Source organism: Panthera uncia, chromosome D4, assembly GCF_023721935.1.
Source record: "Panthera uncia isolate 11264 chromosome D4, Puncia_PCG_1.0, whole genome shotgun sequence".
Taxonomy (NCBI): Eukaryota; Metazoa; Chordata; class Mammalia; order Carnivora; family Felidae; genus Panthera; species Panthera uncia.
This window is the reverse complement of record NC_064807.1, coordinates 64,698,923-64,709,517: the sequence shown is the minus strand read 5'-3', so window position 1 is coordinate 64,709,517 and position 10,595 is coordinate 64,698,923. Positions and strand designations below refer to the sequence as shown.

Sequence of the window (10,595 nt, the reverse complement as noted above, 5' to 3'; positions counted from 1 at the left end):
TCCAGATGGCCTGCATCTCTGCTTAAACTTGCATTTGGCCACTGAGAGGCCTCTACTAGCCTTGCTGTGATGACCCTGGCTGCCGACTGCTTCCTCACTTGGCTGACAGCTGCCCGTCTGCCTGGTTACTTGGGTTTTCACCTTAATGTCGTCTCTCTGGCCTAATCAAAAGCCCTAGGACATTCATTTGCAGTGCCTCTTTCCCACCTCCTGATATAAGATTCTTTCTCTGTGGGGACTGTTTCACACTGCTACAAGTAGATCAATATTCCTTAGACCTGAAACCCCAGCTATAGTTCTAAGAATTGGCAGCTGCTTAAACCTGACCTAGAGCCTGCAGAGTGGCTGGATTTTATTACCTGTTCAGTAAAAAGATTTGGAACCCTGGGGATACATTAATTAGTTAAAAAGAAGTAAGCCACAGCAAACACTGCCTGGCCTGCCCTTACTAGCTGTGCAATTTGGGACAAGTTCTTAAGCTTCTATATACCACATTTTCTTTACTTGTAAAATAGGGATAATAATTCTTGATAAGATAATGCATATGCATTGCCGAGCAACCTGCCTGGCACATAGCAATTGCTTAATAGTAGTAGTTATTATAATTAATATTGAAAGTCAAAGATAGAAGGAGCCCTTACAGATTATTCAATCTAAGGCCCACAGTGTTCAGCAGGAGAAAGTGAGGTCCAGAGAGACTGAGTGACTTCCCCAAGGTCACCACAGCTCGTTAGTTGTAGAACAAGGACTAGAACACTAGGTTCTCAACCTCAAATCTCATACCTTCCCCACTGTACCACAATTCTTTGGCTTAGGATGCCCTGGAGAAAAAAAGGGAAAGGAAGACTACTAAGTATCTACTTTATTGTTGCTTTTGTATATATCATGTTATTTTATCCTCATAATAATTCTATAAATTATGATCTTCACTTTGTAGATAAGGCACTAGGGCTCAGAGAAATTAAAATTTTGTCTACAGGCCCCATGGGCAGTAGGATGGGGGCTCCAACATAGGCTTGTCTGACTCCCACACTGGCCCATGCTTCTCCACCATCTCATGCTCTTCCTGGGTCAGGGTGGGGATCCTGAGAACCCCAGGGAAGAAGCGTTCCTGCAGGGCTTGGCACCAACCTGGCTGCATTTCTTCTCAGTTCTCAGATGCGGTAGCTGGTCTGCACGCAAGAGCCTTTTATCCTTCCTTCCACACAATCCTTTTAACTGAAACCAAGTGGCCAAAGCTTAACTGTAATTCTGCAGAACTGGTGGCGAGAGGCCCGGCTAGGGCTTGGGCCGCTCACCCCAAACGTGATGTGCACAGAGAGTGGGGCTGACATTGTTTAGTTCTCTGCTCAGCAGTGCCCGGCCAAGCCTCCCAGTCTAAATTGAGCCCTTAATCGTTTTCCTGGCATTTGCTCAGACAGGATTTTATTTTCTAGTAATAAAAGCTCCTACATTGTAGGAAAAAAACAATCTGCCTTTTTTTCCCTAGCTTTTGTGAATGCTTCACCACCTGTCCTTTCTCCCCTCTTGTTTTTGTGCTTGGGGCAGAGCCAGGTTGTTTTGTGCTTGCTGTCAAGTTTTGGGGAGCTCTGCATGGGCAGAGAAATGTACTCACATTGACTGTGCCCCTGCTTATTACTGGCAGTCTTCCATCTCAGGGCTGAGAGGTTTAATCCTACAGGCTTGACTTCTGGGTCTGCGGGTGGCACAAGGAAGATGGTCCCAGGGAAAGAGAAATGAAGTGAGTCACCAAGGGCTTCCCACCTACAATGCTCTTGATGGCTTACCTCTGGTTACCCCAGTCTTTCTCTTAAGAGTTTTCCAGTGGCTCTTCGGTGTCTGCAGAATCTAGTGCATACTTTCTAAGACAGTATTCAGGCTCACCTGCTTCTCAGCCTCTTTTCTTTTGGTTGGTGAAAAAGAGAAGAAAATATAGATACCTAAAAAAGTAAAAATGAAACTCACTAGAAACTTCACCACCGTAACCAGTGTTAACATGTCAGTATGTATCTTTCCAGACCTCCTATGGGTAAGTGCATGTGTGCATGTGTGTGTATAAATATGTATATTTATATACACATACTATACATACAATACATATGTATTTATGTACACATACATATATGTATACATATATGTATATGCCTATGTATGTATATGTATTTGTATAATACACATATAAAATATGCATGTGTGTATATATCGATATATATGATACACAGATACATATAAAATATGTGTAGTAAAAATAGATAATTTTTGAATCATTATTCATTTTTAAAATTTATTTTTTTTACAAACCAGTCTTTTGTGTAAGTTCAGCTATGAAATGAAAAAGACAAGACTCATTATCATCTGAATTCTGACCTATATGTACAGTGACAAGTGTTTTCTTTTTTAATTTTTAACACTTTTTATTTATTTGTTTTTAAATTTACACCCAAGTTAGTTAGCATATGGTGCAACAGTGATTTCAGGAGTAGATTCCTTAATGCCTCTTACTCATTTAGCACATTCCCCCTTCCACAACCCCTCCAGCAACACTCTGTTCTCTATATTTAAGAGTCTTTTATGTTTCGTCCCCATCTTTTATGTTATGTTTTATGTTATGTTCATCTGTTTTGGCATCTTAAGTTCCTCATATGAGTGAAGTCATATGATTTTTGTCTTTCTGTGATTGACTAATTTTGCTTAGCATAATACCCTCCAGTTCCATCCATGTAGTTGCAAATAGCAAGATTTCATTCTTTTTGATTGCCAAGTAGTACTCCGTTGTATGTATACACCACATCTTCTTTACCCATTCATCTGTCGATGGACATTTGGGCTCTTTCCATACTTTGGCTATTGTCAATGGTGCTGCTATAAACATTGGGGTGCATGTGCCCTTTGAAACAGCATACCTGTATCCCTTGTATAAATACCTAGTAGTACAATTGCTGGGTTGTAGGGTAGTTCTATTTTTAGTTTTTTGAGGAAGCTTCATACTGTTTTAGTTTTTTGAGGAAGCTTCATACTGTTTTACTGAGGAAGTGGCTGCACCAGTTTGCATTCCCACCAGCAGTACAAAAGAGATCCTCTTTCTCCGCATCCTCGCCAACATCTGTTGTTGCCTGAGTTGTTAATGTTAGCCATTCTGACAGGTGTAAGGTGGTATCTCACTGTGGTTTTGATTTGTGTTTCCCTGATGATGACTGATGTTGAGCATTTTTTCATGTGTTGGTTGGTCGTCTGGATGTCTTCTTTGGAGAAGTGTCTATTCATGTCTTTTGCCCGTTTCTTCACTGGATTATTTGTTTTTTTTGGGTGTTGAGTTTGATAAGTTCTTTGTAGATTTTGGATGCTAACCCTTTATCTGATATGTCATTTGCAAATATCTTCTCCCATTCCATTGGTTGCCTTTTAGTTTGTTGATTGTTTCCTTCTCTGTGCAGAAGCTTTTTATTTTGATGAGGTCCAAATAATTCATTTTTGCTTTTGTTTCCCTTGCCTCCGGAGACGTGCTGAGTAAGAAGTTGCTGTGGCCAAGGTGAAAGAGGTTTTTGCTTGCTTTCTCCTCTAGGATTTTGATGGCTTCCTGTCCTGTATTTAGGTCTTTCATCCATTTTGAGTTTATGTTTGTGTATGGTGTAAGAAAGTGGTCCAGGTTCATTCTTCTGCATGTCGCTGCTTTCCCAGCACTACTTGCTGAAGAGACTGTCTTTATTCCATTGGATATTCTTTCCTGCTTTGTCAAAGATTAGTTGGCCATACGTTTGTGGGTCCATTTCTGGGTTCTCTATTCTGTTCCATTGATCTGAGTATCTGTTTTTGTGATGGTACCATACTGTTTTGATTATAATTCTGTAATACAGCTTTGAAGTCTGGGATTGTGATGCCTCCTGGTTTGGTTTTCTTTTTCAAGATTGCTTTGGCTATTCGGGGTCTTTTCTGGTTCCATACAAATTTTAGGGTTGTCTGTTCTAGCTCTGTGAAGAATGCTGGTGTTATTTTGATAGTGATTGCACTGAATATGTAGATTGCTTTGGGTAGTATCGACATTTTAACAATATTTGTTCTTCTTATCCAGGAGCATGGAATATTTTTCCATTTTTTTTTTGTGTCTTCTTCAATTTCTTTCATAAGCTTTCTATAGTTTTCAGTGTATAGATTTTTTGCGTCTTTGGTTAGATTTATTCCTAGCTAGTTTATGGTTTTTGGTGCAATTGTAAATGGGATCGATTCCTTGATTTCTCTTTCTGTTGCTTCATTATTGGTGTATAGGAATGCAACCGATCTCTGTGCACTGATTTTATATCCTGCGACCTTGCTGAATTGATGAATCAGTTCTAGCATTTTTTTGGTGGAATCTTTTAGGTTTTCCATATAGAGTATCATGTCATCTGTGAAGAGTGAAAGTTTGACTTCCTCCTGGCCGATTTGGATGCCTTTTATATCTTTGTGTTGTCTGATTGCAGAGGCTGAGACTTGTAATACTATGTTGAATAACAGTGGCGAGAGTGGACATCCCTGTCTTGTTCCTGACCTTAGGGGAAAAGCTGTCAGTTTTTCCCCATTGAGGATGATATTAGTGGTAGGTCTTTCATATATGGCTTTTCTGATCTTGAGGTATAATCCTATCCCTACTTTATTGAGGGTTTTTATCAGGAAAGGATGCTGTATTTTGTCAAATGCTTTCTCTGCATCTATTGAGAGGATCATGTGGTTCTTGTACTTTCTTTTTATTCATGTGGTATATCACATTGATTGTTTTGTGGATATTGAACCAGGTATAAATCCCACTTGGTCATGGTGAATAATTCTTTTAATGTATTGTTGGATCCGGTTGGCTAGTATCTTGTTAAGGATTTTTGCATCCATGTTCATCAGGGAAATTGGTCTGTAGTTTTCCTTTTTAGTGGGGTCTTTGTCTGGTAATTACCTTGTCAAGGTAATGCTGGGTTCATAGAGTTTGGAAGTTTTCCTTCCATTTCTATTTTTTGGAACAGCTTCAAGAGAATCTTTTTTTTTTTTTTTTTTTTTTTTTTTTTAGTTTATTTATCTTGAGAGATACAGACATAGCACAAGTGGGGGAGAGGCAGAGAGAGAGAAAGAAAGAGAGCATCCCAAGCAGGCTTTGCACTGCCAGCAGAGAGCCTGATGTAAGGCTTGAACTCACGAAACTGCAAGATCATAACCTGAGCCGAAACCAAGATTTGGCTGCTTAACTGACTGAGCTACCCAGGTGCCCTGACAAGTGTTTTATAGAATGAACCCAAGACAAACGCATACCAGTAAAATAACAACAAAAAATATGTATATATATATTTTTAAAAGTTTAAGGCCTTTGCTGTTCCAATGTGCCATTCTAGCCTTGTCTTTTGACACCTCCCACAATGCACACTAACTGTTAACTGCACAGAATTCACCTTCTGTTAATGTATCATGCGCTTTCACATTTCTGCAACTTTGTACCTGCTTTTCTCTCTGCCTTTGTGCTCTTGACGCACTTCTTGGCACACAGTAAGTTCTGGCAAAGTTAGTTATACCTCTTCCCTTCCTTCCCTGCCCGGTGAGCTCCTATTTTCTATTTAAAACTCTGCTGAAATAGCTCCACCTCTGTGAAACCCCACTCTCTCCCCAAACCCACACTTGTCCACTCACCAATTAGCCACTCACTATCCATTTTGGGATCCATGGGTTTGCCACCTCCCACCCCAACCTGTCCTAGGACTGAGCTCCTCCAAGGATTGGCACCCAGTATGGGCTAGGGAAACGGGTATTAATTGTGTTGGAAACAGCGATTTTCTGGATGAAGCTGAGCCGGGGGACACTGCAGAGGTCTGGGCACTGCTGGACTGGTCAGGGCAGCCTGTGAGCTGACATTTGGATAGAGATCCCAAATTGCTAAGGAGACCCCTGTTGTTTGCTGGTCTCCTCCCTTTCTGGCAAGAGCCAACCTACAACCTCAGAGAACATTACAGTGCCAGAGAGCTCTCTTGGCAGACCTTGGATGAATTGTTTACTCTTTCCTTGCTGAGTGAATGCAGGCTTCTGTGTGCTGTGTCCAATGCTGGGCACGTCCGAGGCGCCTTGCAAGATGCTTGGGCCAGAATTCTAGACTTAATGGCGGTGGGCTGCAGAGCGTCCGCACCCTTGGCCAGACCTTCTGTCATATCTTTGGTGGGGGGCAGGGGGGAATACATTTTGTTCTCTATGATTCACCTTTGCTCCCAGCTCCCTGCACTGTGCTTCCACCCCTATCTCCACTTAAAAGAGAAAATTTGTGTTTTCTTACTGGTGTGCAGTTGTTCCCCATCTCCTCTTCTTTGCCACCTCACCATGCAGCTCCCATGTACCTTCCACATCCTTCCCTCTGCCCCTTCCTCCTCTTTCAGACTTGGAAACACTGAGATGAGAGTCAGGAGAGATGGTTTACTGGATGCTGCAGCTGACTGGAGCAGCATTTGTTGAGAGCATCAGTTAGGTGCTTCCCGATGCCTTGGCTCACTTTTGTGTGGTCTTCCTCAAGAGAAGGGTCTACTAGCCTTGCTGGGTAACACACCTCCATTCCCAGGCTTCCTGAGGATAAAAATATGAAACAGTAGAAGTGATGGAAACAGCATCTAATGATAACTGAACTCACATGGCATTGAACTCACAGCCTGAGTTAATAATAATGTGACTTGAGTTTCTCCAGGCCTTACTAACCTGCGAGGATCCCTGCTCGGGTCATATCAGGGGTTATGGTCTATATTTTGCTGACCCTTGTCCCTGAGACTTGGCCCCCGAGAAGCATTTCACAGCTGCTCACAGTGCTCTTCTCATACCCATACTGGCATTGTCTCTGGATCATCTGGAAGCTTGGGGGTGAGGTATAGTGGGTGTCTCATGTACTCATGTCTGCACCAACAACACTTTCCCCTCCTGTGGAAACTCTTCAGGTGACTAAGCAGCATCTAAACTGCTCTAGAGTTTTCCCTGTGCTAGGAAGAGCACCCTGTCCTCCATTCCTCCCCTCTTATTCCCCCACCCACACTCTTGCCCCAGTTTGCATCTTAGTTTGTCGTTAGGCTCTAAAGCGGTAATGTCCTCTTGTGAAACCAGCTCCCCCAGCTTCTGCGTGGAGCCCCTCTTTCTGCAGAGTCCTGACTCCCAGTTGCGGCACCTGGCCAGCATAGATGCTGCAGCTTCCTACCTGCCTTTGACTCTTTTTCTGGCATGTGAGAAAAACCACTTCCTCATCCTCATGTGGAGTGACTCCCAGATGCCCCAGATGCCAGTTCTTCAAACACAGCAGGCATGGCTGAAACCAGTTAGGCTCAAGTTGGGACCCCATTAAAATGATAAATATTTTTCCGGTTCTTTGCAGTTTACAAAAACCCTTTTACATAACATTATTTCACTTAATCTTTGAAGAAGCACTTTGAAGTATGTGTTGTCTTTATTCTCACTTCATGGGGGGAACTGAAGTTCAGGCTACTTATTTAGTACGTGTCAGAGCTAGGAATTTTCAGTACCATTTTGTGGAATCCCACACTCCCTCTGTTATAGGGACACAATGCCCAAGACGTAGACAGTCGAAGGGGATGTGGATAAGGCTCGAATGGCTATCTTCAGACCTGGGGTTGGATGCAATTGGCAACACCCAGTGATGATTGAAATCTCTGATAGAGCAATGGCTAGAATTATGCATTCCAGGCAGAAATGGCTAGACTGTCTTCTCAAGAAGCTTATGAGACTTTTTTGTTCTTTTATTGCTGGTCTTCATTTTTCATCTGTGCTCCACAGCACTTGGCTAGGACTTATCATATAGTCGTTTCTGTGAGTCTTTCATCATGCTTGCTCTACTGTGGGATACTTGAGGACAGACACCATGTCTGTGGCTGCTTACATGCTCCATAGCAAGAACTGTAAATATAGTAGGTCCTCACTAAATGTTGGAATGAATGATTATTTCTTAATGTTGCCCTCTCAGATTTCCAAGTGGGTAATTTCAATTGTAGCCATTTCTTTCCCATTAGCACCTTTGTCAGAGGGTAGTCATGGTGCATGATCAGGCAGAATAACTCAAGCCTATTGGTCTCCTGCCTCATTTCTGTGACTTTATGTTACAGAAGCCCAGCTACTCCCTTTTGGGCCCACTGATGCATTTCACTTCCAGTTGCCCTCCCTTCTTGACCGCCACCCACCATTTCTGAGTCCAAACCAATTCAGGAAGTAAATCAACAACCTCAGTGCCATTGGTGGACTTGTGACTGGTGACAAGTCATCTGCTTGAACTTGGGGTTTGATAGGCTAGTAACATGTTTTCCCAAATGACGTTTGTCCTCTTCCTGTCCATTGGCCCAAGCCATGGATCTGGCTTATACTCAGTTTCTATCCAGTTCTCCTGCCGAAAAGCACTGTCCCTTTTTAGGACTGGACATTGGGCCTGAACTCAGCCTCAGACTGGGCCCTGACAACCTATGTGGCACTTGCCAACCATTCTGGGGACAGCAACCTGGATCTACATACCAGTCTGTTGCTGTCCATGGATGATTTGTCTACAAATAACTCTCCACCTGTCTGTCTGCCTGACTGTGGAGGGTGGACAGGATGCTTGAATTCTTCTCCATTGTGCTCCACTCATCTGATTGGACCAGTTGCTTCAGTCATGCTTGGGCTTGTTGTGTCCTCTGGCCATTGTGCCTCACCCATCTGGCTGCCAATCTGGTATTTGCCTTTGCAGCTGGGCCTATTCCTTCTGCTAAAGATCTGTCTGTGTATATCCAGAGCCAGGATTTTGCCTTGTCCTCTCTGCCTGTTTGGCATGGCTGTGAGATGCCCATAGTGCTTTGTGCACACCCAAGCTAAAAATCCATTTGGTTTCATCTTACTGTGCATTTTTCTGTGGAAAAAAGCTTAAAACTAATTGGATAAACTAAGGATTAATGGTTGGGGTGATTATTATTGATCTGTCCTGTTTCTATTATTGCTAGTTTTTTGCCCACATTCAGTCAGATTCCAAATATTGCCTCCTAGGAAACTAATATACTTGATCTAACTCAAGTCAGATATATCCTAGTCATAATGGTCCATGTTCATTTTGGGAGTTGTCACTTCACTGGACTAGATCTCCTACACAGTCTGGGAAAATACACCTTGGCAATCACTATTTGTGGGCTCTTTTGACATAATTGTTTTAAATGATTTAGTCATAGCTTTCTTAAAATAGCAGTAAGCTGTGGTAACATCTTTTTAAAAAGAGTGATTTGGTTCAAATAAATTAATGTTTCCATCTAGGAAAACAGGTGATGGGGTGCAGAATGAAGAGAAGTATGGAAGAAGCATGCTATAATTTGACAATAGATCAGAGTCAGGACCTCACTCTTGAGGGAGAAAGAAAGCATTGAGTTTAACAGATATCATTATAATTAAATATTACTACTTTGTAAGGAGGCTGAGGACTGGATAATTCAGGACTTCCAAAATCTACCTCAGTTCTGTGAGATATTTCCACTTGGTTTTCTGCTGGACATTTCAAATGTAACTTGTCCCAAATGGAACTTCTGATTGTCACTCCTGTGTGTCCCCTTCCCACTTCCCATCTCTCTTTCAAACCTGCTTCACTCTAAGCCATCTTATTTCAGTGCATGGCAGCTTTCTCCTTTTAGTTGTTCAAGTCTCAAAACTTGAACTCATCCTTAACTCTTTCTTTCACATCTTATATGTAACCTATCAGAAATTCTGTGAGCTTCATTTTATTTTTTTCAAATTTATTTATTTATTTTAAAGTTTATTTATTTATTTTTTAGAGAGAGAGTGAGCAAGAGTACATACATGAACCAGGGATGGGCGGAGAGAGAGGGAGAGAGAGAGAATCCCAAGCAGGCTCTGGGCTGTCAGCACAGAGCCTGATGTGGGGCTCGATCCCACAAACCATGAGATCATGGCCTGAGATGAAGTCAAGAGGTGGCTGCTTAACTGATTGTGCCACCCAGCCACCTGCTGTGAGCTTCACTTTAAAAATAATTTGAGAGTCTGACCATTTTCCACCATCTCCATTGTTACTTCCCCTGTTATAACTATCATTGTCTTTCACTTGGTATACAGAAACAGCCTCCTAATAGATCTCTCTGATTCTACCATTGTCCCCTCTTCTTGCCTCCTGCCCATTTATTCTCAACACAGTCTTTGGTTTCAGCCATGACTCCTGAAGTCTGTTATGGTTCCCCAATTTACCGAGAGTAAAAGCCAAAGTCTTCATCATAGTCTCCAAGGGCCTCAGGCCCTCATTTAGCTCTCTGATCTCATCTCTTATCACTTTCTCCTTTGTTTACTTTATTCTAGCCATGCTGCCCTGGCTATTTTTTGTATATGTCAGACACGTTTCTACCTCAAGGCCTTTGCACTGGCTGTTCTCTTTTTCTAGAATGTTCTTTCCCCTAGAAATCTGATATTAGCTTGATCAGCTCCCTCTCATTCTTTGAATCTTTACTTAAATGTCATCTTCTCAAACAGGGCCATCTTTTTTAATACTACCCCTGCCCCATCCCACTGTCTATTCTCTATATTTTTTTCCTTTCTAATTTATTTTTGAGAGAGAGAGAGAGACAGAGTATGAGCAGGGGAGG

The 10,595-nt window shown here is 42.2% G+C and overlaps 1 long non-coding RNA gene across 1 annotated transcript in view; it reads right to left on the bottom strand.

Moving 5' to 3' along the window:
- Window positions 1-213: 213 nt before the first annotated feature.
- Window positions 214-10,595, bottom strand: part of LOC125920234 (uncharacterized) — a 107,215-nt gene continuing 96,833 nt past the window's right edge. Inside the window, exon 3 of the long non-coding RNA XR_007456990.1 lies at window positions 214-1,940. This is a non-coding gene — a long non-coding RNA (uncharacterized LOC125920234). The remainder of the gene's footprint in view (window positions 1,941-10,595) is intronic.